We start from the raw sequence: 19,985 nt of genomic DNA, 5'->3' as shown, positions 1-19,985 counted from the left end.
CGTTTACTCTCCCACCTTCTTCCGCAGATCCTGGGGGCATAGCCGCCAATATCGAGTGTTCATACGCACCAGTAACCAGAGGGCGTTTCCCGCCACGGCGGCCGAGGACCTCGTGGGTGGAAAACCTGGGTAAGTTCGGTTCTAACCCACTGGCCGTGTCATTAGTTTCTGTAACTCCTCATCTCCTTTCTTAGAAATAACAGTCATCGGCTCCTGTAATCAAAAGTCTCCCTGTAAACTTAATGTGTTCTGTTGGGGAAGGGGGAGGGTATTTGTTGTTTATTGAAATAACACCTGCAGAACAATCATTAGAACCTTGATTAATTCAGTGACATGTGGGAATAAAATGAAATACATCTTTAAAATCGCTGCAGGGTTTTTAGGGTGAATGATTTGCTGAACACTCGAAGACAGGGGAAGCACACTGCTGAGTACCTAACACTGCCAACATCAGACGGCACTGCGTGTGTGCTTGCGAGGGGGCGGTCCTGTGCGTGTGTGGGCATGTGTGTGTGTGTGCTGTATGTATGTGGGTGGGTGTGTGCTCGTGTGTGTGCTGTGTGTATGTGGGCGGGTGTGTGCTTGTGTGTGTGCTGTATGTGTGGGTGTGTGCTTGTGTGTGTGCTGTATGTGTGGGTCAGTGTGTGCTGTGTGTGTGCTGTGAGTATGTGTGTGTTTGTGCTGTGTGTGTGCTGTGTGCTTGTGTGTGTGCTGTGAATATGTGGGTGGGTGTGTGTTGTGTGTGTGCTGTGAGTATGTGTGGGTGTGTGCTTGTGTGTGTGCTGTGAGTATGTGTGGGTCAGTGTGTGCTGTGTGTGTGCTGTGAGTATGTGTGGGTGTGTGTGCTTGTGTGTGTGCTGTGTATGTGTGGGTGGGTGTGTGCTGTGTGTATGTGGGTGGGTGTGTGCTTGTGTGTGTGCTATATGTGTGTGTGTGGGTGTGTGCTTGTGTGTGTGCTGTGAGTATGTGGGTGTGTGTGTTGTGTGTGTGCTGTATGTGTGGGTGTGGGTGTGTGTTTGTGTGTGTGCTGTGTGTATGTGGGTGGGTGTGTGCTTGTGTGTGTGGGTGTGTGCTTGTGTGTGTTCTGTGTGTATGTGTGTGTGTGTGGGTGTGTGCTGTGTGCTTGTGTGTGTGGGTGTGTGCTTGTGTGTGTGCTGTGTGTATGTGTGTGGGGGGTGTATGCTGTGTGTGTGCTGTGTGCTTGTGTGTGTGCTTGTGTGTGTGCTGTGTGTATGTGTGTGTGGGGGTGTGTGCTGTGTGTGGGTGTGTGCTTGTGTGTGTGCTGTGTATGTGTGTGGGTGTGTGTGTGCTGTGAGTATGTGTGGGTGTGGGTGTGTGTTTGTGTGTGTGCTGTGTGTATGTGGGTGTGTGTGTGCTTGTGTGTGTGCTGTATGTGTGGGTGTGTGCTTGTGTGTGTGCTGTGAGTATGTGTGTGGGCATGTGTTTGTGTGTGTGCTGTGTGTATGTGTGGGTGGGTGTGTGCTTACAGAAAAGCAGGTGGTTGAACGACTGCAAAGGAAAACCAGAGACTCTTAGCATCGTGCAGGAGATCAGGGTGACACCGGTTTAAGGATCCCCAAAGCCACCAGGATAGCTGAGGAGAGGTTAAGGAACCCAGAGATTATTTTTAGATATCATAGAAAAATGAGTTTATGTTGTTCCCTCCATCTTCTTAAGGAAGACACCAAAAAGAGGAACGGAAGCTGTAAAGAGACTCCATGTATGTAAGAAATAAAGAGCTTCGAGCATGGGCTCACCAGCTTGAGTGCGGGCTCACCAGCTTGAGTGCGGGGTCGCTGGCTTGAGCGAGGGATCATAGACATGACCCTATGGTCACTGGCTTGAAGCCCAAGGTCGCTGGCTTCTGTCTAACATCACTGGCTTGAGCAAGTGGTCACTCACTCTGCTGTAGCTCCCTGGTCAAGGCACATTTGGGAAAGCAATCAATGAACAACTAAGGTGCTGCAACAAAGAATTGATGCTTCTCATCTCTCTCCCTTCCTGTCTATCCCTTTCTCTGACAAGGAAGGAAGGAAGGGAGGGAGGGAGGGAGGGAGGGAAGGAAGGAAGGAGGGAAGGAGGGAAGGGGAAGGGGAAGGGGAAGGGAAGGGAAGGGAAGGGAAGGGAAGGGAAGGGAAGGGAAGGAAGGAAGGAAGGAAGGAAGGGGAGAAAGGGGAGAAAGGGGAGAAAGAAAGAAAGAAAGAAAGAAAGAAAGAAAGAAAGAAAGAAAGAAAGAGAGAGAGAGAGAGAGAGAGAAAGAAAGAAAGAAAGAAAGAAAGAAAGAAAGAAAGAAAGAAAGAAAGAAAGAAAGAAAGAAAGTAAGTAAGTTATGAACGGCCTCTCCACCATCAGAGAGTGAGACCACGTCCTGGGAGGCCACTGGTCAAGGGTCCTACTGAAGAGGTCCCACAGGGAGCGAGAGCTGGCCAGGCCACAGATGGCCAGGGACAGCCCCTCTTCCTCGGCGCTGCCTGGGGAATGGGGCAGTCAGTGTGCATAGTGGCTGTTCCCAGATGCATTTCTGGAGCCCGCCTGCAGATGCAGGAGCCCTTGACCCTGTTGAGGATCACAGACGTGGTGACACATGCCTGACTGAGAAATTTGCAAGAAAAAGATAAAACTCTGTGCCATTTTAAGACAGTGTTTCCCCAATTTATTTGATTACAGTGTTCTCCTCTCTTTTATATACAACCTTATACCATCTTGAGTCACTAGGGTCCCCCCAAAATACCTTTGGGGGAAATAGGACCTGGTGCTACGATTGAAGAATAAAATGGCAAATGTGTTTGGAGAAGAATGTTGTCAGAGCGTGATGTCAAAGTCTCTTAGGAATCTTAAATTTTCTGTATGGGTCCAGAATGGCCATCTGGATGAGCTCAGCCAAACGCTGTTTTTCAGACGGTGGTTCTGGGGGGAGATGCAGTTAAGCAGACCATAGCAGCGCCCTGGACAAGCCGGACGAGAACCACAGCGTGTCCTGGGCGTGGTTTGACGCTCTCCCGCTCACACAGGATGCTACAGTGTAGACTAGGGGAGCTCAGAGGCGGGACCGCCTCCCCTTCCAGGGGTTACCCCAAATCTCAGGCTCCCCGGAGGGGGGCCGTGGTGCAGCTGAGACAGGGAGAGCTGGCAGGGGGAAGACGGACCTCTGTCCATGGTGCCAAGCTCAAGCACTGACCCTCCCTACACAAGGTAAGAGGCGGGTGTGGAGCGGTTAAGAGGGTGGGCTCTGTCCACACACCCACCCTGGGACAGCAGGTAGCCTGGTGTGTGGCAGCCCCCGCGCTGCAGGATGGTGGTACGGCCTCTCCTTTCCCACCGATGTGCCGGTCAGCAGGGCGCCCGTGCCTCTGCCCCGTGCCACACGCAGGAATCTGCTCAACTGTGAAAGTTAAGCCACGAAGCTTTTAGGAGAAAATGTAGGACAAGGTCTCCATAACATCGGGGTGGCCAAAGGTATCGTCAGTAGGGGACAAAGAGGATCGGAGATCAAGGCAGAAATGACCGGGGCAGCGTGAGGAGGAAGACAGGAAAGGGCGCTGACGGAATGCCAACAGGAAGGAGCTGCTTACCTTCCCCGGTCGTCCGTCCCGGAAACGGAAACGCAGGTTCCGGCCACGCAGGGGCGCGGTCGTCCCGGAAACGCAGGTTCCGGCCACGCAGGGGCGCGGTCGTCCCGGAAACGGAAACGCAGGTTCCGGCCACGCAGGGGCGCCGTCGTCCCGGAAACGGAAACGCAGGTTCCGGCCACGCAGGGGCGCGGTCCTCCCGGAAACGCAGGTTCCGGCCACGCAGGGGCGCGGTCCTCCCGGAAACGCAGGTTCCGGCCACGCAGGGGCGCGGTCCTCCCGGAAACGCAGGTTCCGGCCACGCAGGGGCGCGGTCGTCCCGGAAACGCAGGTTCCGGCCACGCAGGGGCGCGGTCGTCCCGGAAACGCAGGTTCTGGCCCAGCCACGCAGGGGCGCGGTCGTCCCGGAAACGCAGGTTCGGGCCACGCAGGGGCGCGGTCATCCCGGAAATGCAGGTTCCGGCCACGCAGGGGCGCGGTCATCCCGGAAACGCAGGTTCCGGCCACGCAGGGGCGCGGTCCTCCCGGAAACGCAAGTTCCGGCCACGCAGGGGCGCGGTCATCCCGGGAACGCGGGTTCCGGCCACGCAGGGGCGCGGTCATCCCGGAAACGCAGGTTCCGGCCACGCAGGGGCGCGGTCCTCCCGGAAACGCAAGTTCCGGCCACGCAGGGGCGCGGTCGTCCCGGGAACGCGGGTTCCGGCCACGCAGGGGCGCGGGAGAAGGCAGCGATTCCGAGCACCGCGGGGGGCGGGGGTCTGGGTGTGCCGAACGGTTCAGCGACTCTGGGAACAGCTGGGTCCGTGTCTTCCACAGCAACACGCCTGCCACCCCTGAGCCCGCACCAGGCGTGTCCCCAGTAGCAACGGGGGCTGCGTTCACCGACACGCTGTATGACAGGGGCCTCCAGCAGCGCTGTTACCAGAGACAGCCTGAACCATCCACAGTGACGGTCACAGAACGCGGTATTACGCAGTAACAGGAACCCTGGACTACCGCTACACACGACAACACGTGTGCGTCCCACGCGCGGTGCTCAGCACAGGGAGGCAGACACGGAACCGGGTGCACTGAGCGTGGATCCTTTCACAAGCAGACGGAGCCTCTCGCTCGGCGCCCCCACCACGTGATGACACAGAAGGCAGCCGCCATCCCGCAGGAAGGGGGTCCTCGCCTGACCCCAGCCAGGCGCGCACTCTGGTCTCAGACCTCCCGTCTCCAGACTGGGAGAGAGAAGCCAGGGTCAAGTGTCAGTGAGCTGCCTGCTCTGCAGTGTCTTGTTCAGACACCCCGAGGTGACTAGTACAACGGGGTTCCCAGGAGCAAGAGGACACGGTTCGGTCTCAGGGGGTCATTACCGGCTTCTTTTCTTCCCCCTGATTCAAGGGGGTTACGTGGGTGCGTTCCGTGTGGGTTGGATGTGTAAATTCCATGTGCTTTTCTAGATGTGTGCTGTGTTGGGGTAAACAGTACACACACACACACACACACACACACACACCCCTGATTGCAGACTCGGGGGCTACAAGACATTAGACAAGGTGATAAAACTCTCTTTCCATTTCCTCTCCCACAAATGGAAGTGCTAATGGTCCCTCCCTCCTGAGGCTGTTAATGAGGATAATGGAATTAATACACACGGCGCTCTAAGGACGAGGCCGGCACACGGGAAGCACTCAGCCAGCGTCAGCTGGTGCTGCTGTCGCTATTACGCAGCCTCTCCACAAATACCTACGGCCGGGATATATAAACTATACGAGTATACGACCATCCATATACTTGTGCTATTCCCCTGGTTTCTCTCACACACACAGCCCGTCGGGGGTCCATTTTGGCCACTGTCATATTAACAAACGGGGGGGAGGGGAGGGGGACAAGCAGCAGACGGTCTGATTTCTCGGGGGTGCCCTGTGACAGCCGTGCGCCCTCCTGAACCGTTCCACAGGCGCCGGGAATCTCACCCAGGATGCAGCGTCAGGAGGGGCGGGGCTGGCTTCTGAACCCGGCTCCCCGCCCGCCCGCAGGGCCTGAGCCTCTTTGGGTCGAAAGGGAATACGGTTCTGACGGTCCGAGGGGCTACGGAGCTGCACCGACATTCATCTTAATTAAGCCCAGTTCAGTTTCAATCAGAACACCACTTCTTTATCCATTCCACACGGTTTAGGAAAGAGGCGTGTTTTTTAAATCCCCAAATGAAGGCTGCACGGAACAAACCTGGCAATGATGGGGCCGATTTGCCGCAATCATAGCATCGAGCCCCCCGGGGAGGGGTTCACGCGGCATGCGCTCACACACCTGGCCTGAACAGCAAGCCCGAGAAGCATCCCCCTGGGCCTCCCTGGTGTGAGCAAGGCCTGCTCTGTTCCTCTGATAAGCCATCCACACCCCACGGAACAAAGGTGGGACATCAGGCTGTCCGACTAAGTCTGGTTCTGGTGCTGATTCCGGTTTTCCTGGCCCTGGAGGAAAGCTCTTCCGGGGGACACGGGTCCAGCCGGGGCAGTGATGGGGCCCCCAACCCGGTCTTCTCGCTCTGCAAGCCGTAAGTAAGGCTCCGGTCGAGCCGGCTCCGGCCGCCCTGAGACCTGTGGTCACTCCGCAGCCCTGATCACACAGGGGTGTGAGCACCAGGGGCTGAGAAACTTCAGGCACCCTCTCAGCGGCTGCCCCCACAGGGATGTCCAGTTCAGCTGTGGACACAGCACAGCATCCTCTCCAGCACCCAGACCCAGGGGGGCCGTGGACTTCTAACCACCACGATCGCCCCCTCCCTGGGAGAAGCAAGGGTAAGGAAGTGCTTTCTCTTCCTACGTCTCCCCCGGTCCCCTCGCTCCTGCCTGCCCCCGCCCCTTCTCCGCGGCACACCGAGGACAGGCGCTCTTCCGCTCCTGCCTGCCCCCGCCCCTTCTCCGCGGCACACCCGAGGACAGGCGCTCTTCCGAGAGTCAGCACAAAGTGCCAGCTGCCAACTGATTAATCTGCATCAGCTCCTCCTGAAAAGGGAAGAAATCAGGTCGGCCTTCCCACCCACCGTGCCTGGCACAGCGGGGCCGCGGGCGCCCCTGGGCGCCAACCCGCCACCTGAACCGCTTTTCCAAGGCTGCACGCGAGCACCACCCGGAAACGAGGCGGCCTGGGAGGCAGCCGACCTCGACACGGGAAGAGGTGCAGCACGAGGGCCAGGCGAGGGCGGGGGCAGGAGGGACACGGATTCTGCCAAAGAGGAGAAGAAACAAGGGCGGGAACACAGAACAGGCCAGGCCGGGCCCCCGGGGGCCTCTGACCCAGCCTTCGCCCGATGGACCCGGGGCAGCCGAGCTAAGATAACACGCCCCTCTGGGCACGCCCGGGGCTTTGACTCATTTTGAAGCACGTGGCATCAGCCGTGACAACATGCCGTTGGAGAACAGCTCTGTAGGGGACATCTGAGAGCAGCAGGAGGTGCCAGCGTAGGACCCAGTGAGGTGAGGGGGACCCTGCACCACGCGGACCAGCCGCAGACAGGAAGCTGGAGCGAGCCTCTTCCCCCCGCCCGGGTCCTGCCGGGGAACCCGCTCGTGCGCACACGCAGCTGGCAAGCACTCCGTGGAAATGTCCCCTGTGCCACGGGGACACAAAGAGGACGAAGACGTGGTGTCCACTCGCAGCGTAGCTCATCAGGGGGGGCCTCCCAGGGAGGAGGCATTCCCCGCATCCAACACCTCCTGGCTCTTGAGAAAGTTAAACCTGTGCTCTGGGGGTGGGGGGGCTCTGTCCTCCTCCACGGGCTGGGGTTCCGGAAGGACTAGCCCTCTAGGGGAGCCCGCTTTTCTGACTCAGCAAGCTGGCTGCTTCAGAGTAACGGGCGGGGCGGCTGCACCTGCAGCATCCCCCCCCCCCCCCAGCAGAATGGACTCCATGCTTGGACGGCACGAACTTCGAGATGCCCTTGCCCGCCAACGTAAGCGTCCACGGGGCCTGGTGTGGAGCTGCTGCCGCTCCGGGCGGCTACTTTGAACCCCCTCTTAAAACAAAGCAGGGTCTGGCCCTGGCCGGTTGGCTCAGTGGTAGAGCGTCGGCCTGGCGTGCAGAAGTCCCGGGTTCGATTCCCGGCCAGGGCACATAGGAGAAGCGCCCATCTGCTTCTCCACCCCTCCCCCTCTCCTTCCTCTCTGTCTCTCTCTTCCCCTCCCGCAGCCAAGGCTCCATTGGAGCAAAGATGGCCTGGGCGCTGGGGATGGCTCCTTGGCCTCTGCCCCAGGCGCTAGAGTGGCTCTGGTCGCAACAGAGCGACGCCCCGGAAGGGCAGAGCATAGCCCCTGGTGGGCGTGCCAGGTGGATCCCGGTCGGGCGCATGCGGGAGTCTGTCTGACTGTCTCTCCCCGTTTCCAGCTTCAGAAAAATACAAAAAAAAAACCCAAAAAACAAAAAACAAAGCAGAGTCTTTCATGTGCCCTGAGAGCGGTTCTCTGGAGCAAGGGGCAGGCAGGTGAGACGTCGGTCCATTCCCCGCGGCCGCTGGCCGGGCGCCTACAAAGAAACGATGGGAATCTTGCTGGGCTCTTAAGTGGCTGAAGAGATTGAGGTGGCTGGAGATTCTCCGCCACGTTCTCCACCGGTGGGCGCAGAAGAGGAACCCCGTGGAGATAGTGGTTTTTTGAGGGCTCTGTCATTAGCAGCAGAAATATTTCTTATATTTGCTCTTCTAACTTAAATAGTTATTTCGCAGCCATCAAAGGGTTCCCAAGCACTTCGAGATGGATTTTGTCTCCACAAGGAATTTCATGCTTCATTATCTTGCAATGATTATGACTTTTTGACAATCATTATTCTCTTTAAAAAAAAAAAAAATTAGGAGCATTGGGACGAAAGTGACATTGTAGAAACAATAGGTTGTTTCCATTATGGACAGATTCAGAGTGAGTGTTTCTGAAGATATAGTGACCCCTTTTTTGAAGTTGGTAATAAGAGTATTGTTAAACAAGGTAGAAATTAAAAATTCAGAATATATTTTACATAATTAGTATTTTAAACTTGTGTGACTTAAGCACCATTTAAAAGAATGATTTGCCATACTGTAATTCCCACTATAAATCTCGCCTGTAATATATACATTAAAGCACTTTGAGATTGCTTTAGAATGTGAATTACTAAGTGCTGATGAATAATTTTGAATAATGTGACTGCTTTCACCATTGAGTGGAAAATTAAGATTGTGGTATCGCTCTATTTAGAAATGATTGGTTTGCAAGAGTGAAACTAACAGCTGTTTGGCCTGCTCCAAATGGTGGTGTTCCCAGAGCAGAGCGGAAGCTGGGACTCAAAGGGCTTTCATGCTACAATGTTTCCACTGGGAAGAAATGCTCTTCTTCTTCCAGTTGCCTCTAATGACAGGTCTCTTGGAAACTGCAAAGAAAAGAATGGCAACTCTCTGCCATGTTGTGTCGTGGGTGTGTCTTGGTGTGTGCGGGCCTGTGGCAGAAACTCTTGAGACACCATCGGATTTATGAGAATAGAATGTGGGCACCAAAGCTACGGACTCTCGATTCATGATGCTGCAGAGAGCTTCAATCCTGCTGCAGTGCAATCAATGCTTTGCCAGGACTCAAACTTGCGGTGCTAAAATTGGGAGTCTGAGGCCAACAGGGACTGCTGGGCTCCCTAAATGATTCTGATGATAATAATGATGATGGTGATGATGGATGGTAATGATGGTGATGATGGTGATGGTGGTGATGGTGATGATGGTGATGATGATGATGGTGATGATGGTGATGATGGTGGTGGTGATGATGGTGATGATGGTGATGGTGATGATGATGATGGTGATGATGGTGATGATGGTGGTGGTGATGATGGTGATGATGATGATGGTGATGATGGTGATGATGATGGTGATGATGGTGATGATGATGGTGATGGTGATGATGGTGATGATGGTGATGATGGTGATGATGGTGATAATGATGATGATGGTGACGGTGATGATGGTGATGATGATGATGATGGTGATGATGGTGATGATGGTGATGGTGATGGTGGTGATGATGGTGATGGTGGTGATGATGGTGATAATGATGATGATGGTGATGGTGGTGATGATGATGATGGTGATGGTGATGGTGATGATGGTGATGATGATGGTGATGGTGATAATGATGATGATGGTGATGGTGGTGATGGTGATGATGGTGATGATGGTGATAATGGTGATGATGGTGATGGTGATGATGGTGATGATGGTGATGATGATGATGATGGTGATGATGGTGATGATGGTGATGGTGATGGTGGTGATGGTGATGGTGATGATGATGGTGATGGTGATGATGATGGTGATGGTGATGATGATGATGGTGATGGTGGTGGTGATGATGATGATGATGTGATGGTAATGGTGATGATAATGGTGATGAGAACATGATGATGCTTACAATATTATTGCTAGTAATAATAATAGCTAACACTTGCATGGTTCTTGTTACATGCATGAATGTTGACTTATTCAACCCCATAATGAGCTCCTATAATAGCTATAATCATTCTCATTTTACCAATGAATAAAGCGAGGCCCAGGTATGTCTAGTAACTTCTTCAAAGTCACACAGTTAATAAATAAAGGATATTTGATACAAAACCTGACTCTATGGATCCAACACCCAGGCTCCTGACCACCTTGCTAATATTAAAACAAGCAAGAACCCCATTCACTTCTTGAACGTTTAATATGAACCAGGCATTACACCAGATATTTGACTTACTTTATCATGTTTAACCTTCCCAACTTTTGTAATTTGTGAATATTAACATCTCTACATTGCAAAAGAGGAAGCTGAGGTTTCGAGAGAAGGTCTTCTGCCCAAGACCACGCAGCTTCCGACCAGCAGGGCCAAGGTCAGAACACGCATCTTGCTGACTCCAGCCCCAGGAGCTCTCCCTTTCCCGCCCGCCTCACCTGAGCTCTTCAGAGCAGAGCTCACCGCATTCGGACTTTTGCTACTCTTGGGAGCTGATACCGAGGAGCCGAGTTGGGGTAATTTACCCCTAATGGACTCAGACCTAAAGAAGGTCCTTCCAGCCCTGCTGCCTCATTGCTAAGCCCCGTGTGCGGCCACAGTGGGAAACACAGGGCGCCACCATCTCAGGCTGGGTGTGAAGTGGCCGCCGCCTCTTCACCACGCTCCACGTTGGGGTCCCACTCGCTGCCAGCTGTCTGGTGCCTGGAGAACGATGGCACCCCTAAAACCGGACCCCCTGGACTCTTCTCTGTGTTGAAGAACTAGATCGGTCTTTCTAACAAGCTTGATTCTCTCTCATGTTTCATCACGCTGTGGAAAGATTACCTTTGAAACTGTAATTAAGGATCCACTGAGAGCGAACTGAAGCAGTCAGGGTTCAAGATGAGAGAAAGGTTGGGTTTCTGGAGAGCGGATTATTGACATAATCCTTTAATTCAACAGTTCTCAAATTACGGCCCCCACACACTTCACCCTCTGGGGGACTCCGCGAGGTGCTCTGGAAAGGGCCAAACCGTTTCCATGGCCCTTTTCTCTGTGCTGACATCCGCAGTGGACGGGCCGAGGCCACGGCAGGGAGGCGGCTGGCCTTCAGCCTGGACCCAGGCCCTGGCGGTCACTGCGCTCCCCGCCGCCACACACGGCCAGCCTCACTTCGAAATGTGCTCAGAAAACACTGCAAGTTATGGCTTCATGAGGGTTTTAACTTGATTGTATCTCACAGCTTGATCACACGTGTTTGGGCCGCTACGTGGGACGGAAGGGACGTCCGCAGGGAGCACTTGGGCCGCACGGCCAAAGACACTGGTTGTCCCAGGAAAAACACATTCCTGTGATGGGTGGTGTTGGTTGCTAATTAAATGAGGAATGAGCACTTTATCACAGAACACTATCATATATATATATATATATATATAAGTATGCTTTTTTTCAGACTTAGGTATTTGGAGTTGGTACTAGAATTAGAATTCGGAAAATTTACATTTCCCACCGTGAGTTTCACCGCTTCCCAATACTTGACTCATCTTCTGGTGAGGCCAGCGCTGATACGAGCGGATGTGGATTCTGGAGAGAGAAATGTGCGCTGGTGCCTTCAACCTCCTCTTCCTTGGAAATATATACATAAAAAGAGACGCATGAGGTTTGATGTGTGGAGAGAGGGGATGGATACATGAGTGAAGAGGCGATGAAATGAGAACCGTGAACGCTGACTGGGGGAACCCAGGGGGTGTGTACAGGCACGTGCTACAAAATGTGGTCTCCTTTTCTGTATGTTTCAGGGTGGTTTTTTTAATAATAAAACACTGGCAGGGACACAAAACAGTGCCTGGTGCGTACCTGCAAGTTCAAGGCCCTACCCTGTGACCCGCTCTGCTGTTCACAGCTGGCTCTGCAGGTGGTGGGGGACCCTCACCCTCAGCCCCCTCCCCCCAGAGATGTGCTGCAGTCAGGGGCAGGCGTCTCTGGGTTCCCCGGTCACCATCCTGTTTCTCAGGTGGGGACAAAGCCAAGTCAGGCGGTGGAGTTCAGGAGAGACGCTGTGCTGTGAGAAGGTGGGCTCCAGGATCAGCTCCCCCGGGGCAGGGGTGTAGTCTTATCCTTGAGGAGCTGTTTGACCTTGAGTGGGTCATTTCATCTCTCTGGAGGACCTTGCAGATGACAGCGAGGACCAGGGCTTCTGTTCTGAGTAAAAGGAGACTCCGCGGAAGGGCGCTGAGCTCAGCTGTGACATCGCCTATGATTTTCAAAGGAAGGTTGTCACCGCTCTGAAGTGGACGGCAGGGAGAGGCCGCTGGAAACAGGTGGCTGCCAGGTCAGGAGGCCGCTGCAGTGACCCAGAGGAGAGATGATGGCAGGCCCAGGCCCAGGCCCGAGGGGCAGTGCTGAAGGTTGTGGGGGCGACCGCCATTCTGGGCGAACCCTGGGGCTGATGAAGAACTGGTTCTGGGAGGTTAATGGGCGGATTGTATTTAAATGTCTCGTCCAGAACTCCTGACCAGCCCCGATCCACTCCATTTCCTCCTGTAAGTGGTAACGCCACGCCACACCAGGACTCAAATCAAATACTTGGGGGCTGCCCTCACCACTTCCTTTTTCTCACACACACACAGCCGTGGAAATAAATTAATGAAACCAACATGCATCCATCTAGACTCATGTCACAAAATGTTCTGCCAGAAGTTGCAGCACAACATAAGACCCCATTTACATAAAAGGAAACATTGTTTCTGGAACATATGCCTATGTGGTAAATTATAAAGAAAAGCAAAAATTGAATAAATATAGGATTTTCGATAGCCGGGAAGAGCAAAGGATGCAGCTGAGGATGGGTGCTCAGAATAGCTAAAAGCTAAAAATATTACTTCTGGATCACGAGAGCAACGTGGAGGGGGTGAAGAAAGCCCCGGCTCGCCCTCCAGTGTCTCTCCGTGCTGTGTGTGTGACTTTGTGTAAACCGTGTACTGTACACATTAACTTTATAATATTATTACTGTTCGTTTGTTTTTTAAAGTCACACAACAACGATGTTGGATTCTGCAAAAATAATTACAGTCAGAGTAAAAGAGTTTGAAATCCATTGATTTCACCGTCTGGTGAAGGAGCGGGCGACGTGGTGAGAGACTGAGAAACGGATGGAGTTAGATGGTGGGTGCGCAGGGCGAATCGGTTTAAAGATGTTTGTTTTTTTTCATGTGAATAAAGGTTATGTCCTGATAGTTTGTACAGAAAAAAAAAATGGCTTCCCTTAGAAGTACATAAAATAAAACAAGAGTAACCCCCGCTCCCCGATGCTGGTATGAGAGCAGAGCCCTGTGCTGCGCCCCCTCCCCTCTCTCCTCCACGGCGGGGCCGCCTCAGGCTCCGTCCGTCCCCTGGACGTGACGTGCAGGTGGAGCTGGGGTGCCGCTCTGTGAGGCTGCACACCGGCCCCTCCCTGTCACGGCCCCTTTGTGTCCCATGTGCTGTGCGACAGACGGGCGCCAGAATGGAACCTGGCATCCCAGTCACGCTCAGCACAACCCGTAAGGCCTCGGCCAGAAGCGACTGGCTCCACTGATTTGTTCCGAGGTGAGGTGGGGAACGGTTGAGTGGCCGTGGTGGATCGCGAGTGTCGGCAGTGCGAGTGGAAAGAGCAAGCCCCCAGCGTCTGCAGGTGGCGAAGCGGGTCGTGCTTGGCCGACTGGAACGCGGGACGGAATTTAAAACCCCAACCAGACCCGCTGAACTGCTCGCTGCCGACCGTTTGAAAACACAGACCTGTTCTCACGGCTCAGACCTTTCCAACAAGGTGTCTGCTGACATTCCCAGAGGGGACGGACACAGGGACGAGGAGAGCGTGCCGGGCGCGTCAGCCCGTTCCTGGAGACGCTTGACACCGGGTTGGTTTCCTATCTGAGGTTCTCTACCTCTCAGAGAGCTGCTCCGCTTCTACAGAGACTCACATACTCAATCAGAAAATCTTCTCTTCATGCCAGCTGGCCCGTCCAGGAGGATGAGTAATAACTTATGCATATTTTTAAGGATGCTGAAATTAAAAATGAAAAACAAGTAATTTACTTCCACAGTTCCTGGCTGCTCGGAGGAGCCAGTATACGGGCCACGCCAAGCGGGTCACTAACCCAACGGCAGCCCGAAAGTGAGCTCCCCTCCCCCCGTGCTCACGGAAGAACACGTGGTTTCCAGCCCGGAGAACGCTCGGAATTTAGGGACAGATTCTCAGCAGCGGCCAGACACTGAGACAGCTCAGCCACCGTCCCATCCACCGGCAAACGGGTTCCTCGGGCCAGAGGACAGATGATGGAGACAGACGTGGGGATGTTCACCACGTTTGTGGGTGTCCCACCCAATAGGTGCCCAGCTGGGATTCAAGCTCAGATGTCCACACTGCCTTTTAAGGTGGCCTCCAGACAACTCGTTTCTCTTTAAGGGACATTCCAAAACTGACACCGATTCCTGCTGACCGCTAAGGTCAGAAAGCGCCACCCCACGGAAAGACCAATTCCTCGAGACACGTGCAACCCTAGCTTCATCCTCCTGTTCAAAAAAATGAAGTTCGTTCTTCCAAGCCGCAGCGGGTCCTTGGTGAGTTGGGTCAGACAGCGCTCACCTCACCCTGGACTGTCTGACCCTCGTCTTCCTCCTCCCCCTCAATGAAGGGCGCCACCCCCCCATGAGCAGTCACCCTCTTCCTCTTTCTCTCATCTCACACCCTCCTCTCTGCAGCCCCTCCCCCAGCTCAAGCCACGCCACCGCACACCTGAGCCAGCGCCGCAGCCTGGGCACTGGTCTCCTAGTGTCGTCCATCCCTCCCAGTCCCTGCCAGGCATCCCGGCGCCCTGTCAACGTCCAGGCTGACCAGTGTGCCCCACACAGCTTGCTGGTCGGCTGACGTCAGGGTAGGACGTCATCTGGATTGCCCCAGCGGACCACGGTGGCCACAAGCTTCCCTAGAAGTGGAAGGGAGACCCGGAGAGGTCGTCTCAGAGTGAGAGGGGCTTGGCGCACCAGCGCTGGCGTTAGTGGCAGGGGCGGAGCCGTGGACCAAGTCGCACAGCAGCTCCTAGAAGCTGGGACGTAGACTGCCCAGGCTCTCCCGGGACCCCCGGAAGGAACCAGCCCAGCTGACAGAATGATTTTAGCTCAGCGAGACCACCTTGGACTTCTGAACTCCAGCTTGTGAGAGAAGACACTTGTGTTCTTTTAAGCCGCTAAGTTTGTGTTCGTTGTTAGAATGGCAACAAGAAGTAATACACCGAGCGGCGTCATTCACCTGCTCAAAATGCAACACTCCCCACCCCTTTCCCTTCGAAGAAACTCTCGGCTTCCCACCAAGGCCAGTGGCCAGCGTGCGACGACCACCTGACGCCACATCTTGCCCGTGAGTCCCGCTCCTCCTTCCTCCCTCGGCCCCCCCACGGGGATCTGGCCCTCAGCCAGAATGCTCTGTGTCCCCGTGGCCCCAGCACCCGGGAGTCTGTGCTGGCGCGGGAACTGCCAGCTCAGAAAGTCAGGGGGCAGGTGATTGCTCAGCTTTTGGGGGTCCGAGAAACCCCACTCTGCTCAATTTTCTCACAGCCCAGCCACAGGTCACAGGTAGGCTCACCTGCTGGCTGTCTGCCTGTGGGTTGGGTCTCCTCAGGGTGGGGCCTCTCCATCTTGATCTCTGGTCCTAGGACAGGAGCTCAGCAAACACGTGTAGGATGGACCGCTGCATTTATTCCCTAGACCAGGCACGGCCAACATACGGCCCACGGGTGGGATCCAGCCCGCGTAATGAGTTTATGCGGCCTGCGATTAAATTTTTAATATTCTCCGCTACTTTAAAAATCTCAGCTACTCAGAAGCGGAAGCGTCTTTGATTACTGAAAATCAAGATATTTAAGAAGATAGTGATAAGCGGAAAAGAATTCCGCGTGTGACTAATCTAGGGTTAACTTCCAATAACTGGTCAAACGGATTTGCGATACTTATTTTTTTTTTTTTAAATCCATTATAAAGATTTACAACTTTTGTACTCATCTGTACTCAATATGAACCATTTGATGTTTAGCAGCGATGTGACACCCACATTCTTTTAGGCGGAGTTTGCCAGTGCGCACCCAAGGTCAAACAACTCGTTATTTTTGTGGGCAAGTGTGCTGAATCAAGTGGTACTGTAGCACAGACAAGAGCTGCAGCTGATAACTGAAAATGTGTCCAGGCTGTTTGTAAAACGAAATAATTGTTTTATTTGCGATATAACCCCTTCAAGCTCATTCTATTAATTAAATAGTTTTGATTGATTGTAATAGTTTGAATATTTATACGGTTTGTAATTATATTTTTATTACAATATATTTTATTAAAATAATATTGTATGTTAAAATTTTTTTCACTTACATTTATTCATAAACAAATTACATAATAAAATTTTGTTTACTTAAACGAATCATTTTTGTATTTAACATTTTTTAATTTTAATATTTCATCCGGCCCGTGAAAAAAGTTTTCTTTCTGATCTGGCCCAGGGGCAAACACTGTTGGCCACGCCTGCCCTAGACGGTGTCCCAGGGGCATCACGCTATGTACGAGGGGTTCAAACGCAGGGCTCTGCCTGTGAGCGCCTGCCCACACTGTCCCGGGGAAAGCTCCGTCTCTGCGGGGGGTGGGACGGGGGTACGTGCGGTGAGAGCGGCGCTGAGGCCGGAGTGAGGGCCCCTGAACCCGCGTGCGCCCGCCCGCCCGCTCGCCCCAACCGCAGGCCGGGTCGCAGCGCCACGCCGCATCCACCCTCGGCTCATTACAGACTGTCCGGGGGGCAGGGGCACACCGTGGAGGCGGGACCTGGTCACGCTGTCCGGAGCTTCGCCTGCACGTGGCAGGGGCACACGCCTCCCCTCCTCCGGAGAACGCCGACAGAAACGCGTCGCAGGAACGGAGACTGGCACATCTCGGAGGGACAGGGACCAGTCCGTCCGGGTGTTGCAGCGGGAAGGACCAGCACAAGCAAAAGCACCAGGTTCACACAGGCGGAGAAGAAGCCGGAGAGGTGGCCGGGAAGGGCTCCTACAGGACCCTGCTGCGCTGGGGCCGACCGTGGGGGCGGCCGTGTCAGTGGACAGTGGACGGAGGTGAGCCACGCCCCGCGGAGCCCCCCGGGGAGGACTCCGCCCACGCCTGCAGCCAGGGGTGCGTCCCGCTGAAGGGAGGTGCGGTGGGGGGGCCGACAGGGGCCGAGGCCGTGTCAGTGGACAGTGGACGCAGGTGAGCCACGCCCCGCGGAGCCCCCCCCCAGGACTCCGCCCACGCCTGCAGCCAGGGGTGTGTCCCGCTGCAGGGTGAGGTGCGGTGGGGGGCCGGCGGGGCGGTCACTCGTGGGCCGGGCGTGGGAAAGGCCGAGACCGCTTTCCCCTCCCAGCAGCCAGAACGCACCGCCGCAGGCAGGGCGCGCCTGGGCCAAAGGCACATTGGCAAGTTCGCGTTTCAGCTCTGAAAGTATGGGGTGGGCCGGTTTGGACTCTGCTGGAAGCTGGAATAGGAAACACGCGGTCTTTTCCAGGCCACGGGCTAAATTACTTGAGCCTTCCCACAGAGCGGCGAGCGATTTGAGAGATTCATCACTGTGTGCCACCAGCTGGCCTTTGGGCACTAATTTGGTAACAGGTCTCTCTTCGGTGAATTTCACTGAAGGATTTTGTGCACATCTTTTTATTTAAGATTTTTAAAAGTACAATAAAATTCTTTATTATCAGAGCTATTTTAATTCACCAGAATTCCCAGAATTCCTACAGGTAAAATATTCGACCGAGCATGCGTGTGGACACGCACGTATACTCCGCGAGGGGATACGGGCATTTCCACGCGCACGCACGCACACACACGACGGCATCGGGCGTGCCGTGCCACCATCAATACCATCACACCAGAACCTGTAGGGCTTCTCTCTCCTTATCAAATATGCACCGAGCTGTGGTTCAGTGACTACGTTCAGCGATCTAAGCTATTCATTAAAGGTAATAGGACAGAAAAATAACTTTTGATACATGGCCATTCCAACCTGTTATGTTTTAGAGTCTTTGCTAAATCATATCGTCAGAGTTCACTTTATTTTACTGTGGAGTCAATGTAAAAGAATGAAACTCTCTCACACATTCCTCTCTTTAATGCTCGGGACCCGCTCTGCTAAGTTTAATACCGGCGACAGTTACAGGCTTAATTTACTCCTTGGCACGAGCCGTTGCCTATGCATTGCGGCTTTGTGCCTCCTCTGTGCGCCCGGGTCCCTTTTTTCAAATATAACAATCACCCGGTAATGGTCTCGTAGGAGAGGATTTCATCTGGGTTTGGTATTTAGTGGGGAGTCAGGCTGCCTAATTGGCACCCCCATCCAGAAGCTTTCCTATGACATCCCGGTACTTTGCATTCATTAAAAAAGTCAACCATATGGCTGGCTGCTCAGATGCTTTTTTTTTTTTTTCCTCCATCAGTGGGTGGAGAATTAATGAAAGCGATTGCATTATTTAACAGATGCAGTAACTCCGCCGTCACTGGGTGAATGCAGTCAGCGTGAGGCGGAGCGGTGACACGGCCGTGGAAGGCTGCCCCGGCCAGGCAGGAGGGCTCGCTGGACTTTTCTGAGCATGTGTGTGTGTGCACACGGCTAAACACCGGAGCAGGCACGTCCTGGCGAGCCCGTTCACCTTCCCCAACGACTTCTCACTGCATTCTGACCCCCAGGGTGCCTGGAATGCAGACCTGCTCTAATCAAAAATGGTGAGAGAAAGAGGCCGACATAAAATCAATGAAAGAAATACAAAACTGAACAAATAAATAACGAGCAAAAGAGGTTTCTTTACCTCTTCGTGACTTTATTTTAGAGCATCAAAAACATGCAAATTTTTCCCAGATGGAAACACACAGAATTCCCAAGGTAATAAAACTTTGCATAAAATATGAGGGTGGCGGGGGAGGGGGGGATATTAAATTTAGAGACATGTCCGGCACCACAGACGCAAAAACTGAGCTAAACAGTCCGGGGAGGCCCCAACGCCAAGTCGAAGTGCAGCCTCCCGCAGGCTGGAGGCTGAGGCACAGGCTTTGGTTCCGACCAGTTCTTCCTCTCTCTCTCCTTCCTCTCTCTCCTCTCTCTCTAAACAGCTGCTGGCCTCTTAGTTAACCTCCTGCTTCTAGGTCTTGTGAGGCCCGTGTGGGAAGGACCATTCGTCTTGTTTCTCCGTGAGCTCGTGACACTTTGGAGACTTCCTCCTCATAAGCCCTGACCCTGGGGCAAGAGGCAGGTCACTCTCCTCATCACGAGGCTTCTGTTTCCTTTCAAGTCTTTCCACACCACAGTGAAAGAATTCTGTTACTCCTCCTTTAAAAAAAAAGAGTGCCTGGGTCATGGAACTGGAAAAGAACAACTGGAATTGGTGGTAGACTTCCCTAAGGGACCTGGTGGTGTCCCCAACTTCGCCTTCCACAGCTCACGGTGACTGTCACCTCTCCAGGGGGCGAACGGTGGGTGAGTCCTCTGGAAGAGGCACCAACAAGAACCCAGCCCGTGCCGCCCGGATCTGTGGAGGCAGGAGAATGCCGGCTGCTGGACATCCCTCCCTGGGGACAGCGGGAGCTGCGGGTGGGAAATCATCGCTGCACTGTTTATTATGACGAGGGGCCATCGGGAGTCTCCCCAAAGCGGTGACTGCATTAAAACCGGGCAGCAGGACTACTGTCGGAATGCCGTTCCTCGAAGCTGGTGGATGCAGAGGTCTCCATTTTTTGCAGCCGGACAGCCAGAGGCCCCGCCCCCAGTTCCCTGCCACGTGAGGCCCACCTCCCCACCGGGATTTATTTTTTTTTTTTTTTTTTTTTTTTTTTTGCATTTTTCTGAAGCTGGAAACAGGGAGAGACAGTCAGACAGACTCCCGCATGCGCCCGACCG

This window comes from Saccopteryx leptura, chromosome 5, assembly GCF_036850995.1.
Source record: "Saccopteryx leptura isolate mSacLep1 chromosome 5, mSacLep1_pri_phased_curated, whole genome shotgun sequence".
Lineage (NCBI taxonomy): Eukaryota > Metazoa > Chordata > Mammalia > Chiroptera > Emballonuridae > Saccopteryx > Saccopteryx leptura.
Note: the sequence above shows the minus strand (reverse complement) of the source record.